The following is a 1,196-nucleotide window of genomic DNA, read 5'->3' as shown; positions in this document are numbered from 1 at the left end:
GAAATTAGAAATCAAAAAGATTTGATTGAAAACTATTTTGAAAAAGATGTGGTTAAGAAGATATGATTAGTTTTTAAAAGATGTGATTGAGAAGATATGATTTGAAAAACTTTTTAAAAAGATTTGATTTTAAAAATTAATGACTTGGCTATCAAGAAAAGATATGATTCAAACATTTTGCATTGAAAACAGAATCTTCCCTCTTGTGCCATCCTGGCGTTAAACGCCTAGAATGGTGCACATTCTGGCGTTTAACGCCCAAAACTCTACCCTTTTGGGCGTTAAACGCCCAGCCAGGCACCCTGGCTGGCGTTTAAACGCCAGTCTGTCTTCTTCACTGGGCATTTTGAACGCCCAGCTTTTTCTGTGCAATTCCTCTGCAGTATGTTCTGAATCTTCAATTCTCTGTATTATTGACTTGAAAGGACACAAATTAAAAATATTTTTGGATTTTTACTAAAGAGGAATAATCAGAATGCAACTTAAAATCAAATAACAATGCATGCAAGACACCAAACTTAGCAGTTTGTATACTACTGACACTAATGAGAATGCATATGAGACTCAACAAAATACTCAAGTCAAGAGAATTTAAAGATCAGAGCAATGAAATCATCAAGAACAACTTGAAGATCACTTAAGACACATGAATGAGTTCAAGAAGAACAGAAACATGCAATTGACACCAAACTTAACATGAGACACTAAACTCGAACAAGAAACATAAAGTATTTTTGGTTTTTATGATTTTGTAATTTTTTTGTGCTTTTCAAAAATTTAGTGGAAAAAGGTATCAAAATTCTTAATGAGAATTCCAGGAATCATGCAATGTTTAGTCTAAGACTCCGGTCCAGGAATTAGACATGGCTTCACAGCCAGCCAAGCTTTCAAAGAAAGCTTCGGTCCAAAACACTAGACATGGCCAATGGCCAGCCAAGCCTTAGCAGATCACTGCTCCAATAGCAAGATTGATAGAAATCAACAAGCTCTTGTGATGATAAGTTGAAACCTCGGTCCAATGAAATTAGACATGGCTTCACAGCCAGCCAGACTTCAACAGATCATCATGAAACTCTAGAATTCATCTTCAAGAATTCTGAAGAAAAAATACCTAATCTAAGCAACAAGATGAACTGTCAGTTGTCCATACTCGAACAATCCCCGGCAACGGCGCCAAAAACTTGGTGCACGAAATT

The sequence above is a fragment of the Arachis duranensis genome, chromosome 9 (genome assembly GCF_000817695.3).
Source record: "Arachis duranensis cultivar V14167 chromosome 9, aradu.V14167.gnm2.J7QH, whole genome shotgun sequence".
NCBI lineage: Eukaryota > Viridiplantae > Streptophyta > Magnoliopsida > Fabales > Fabaceae > Arachis > Arachis duranensis.
This window is presented reverse-complemented; position numbering follows the sequence as displayed.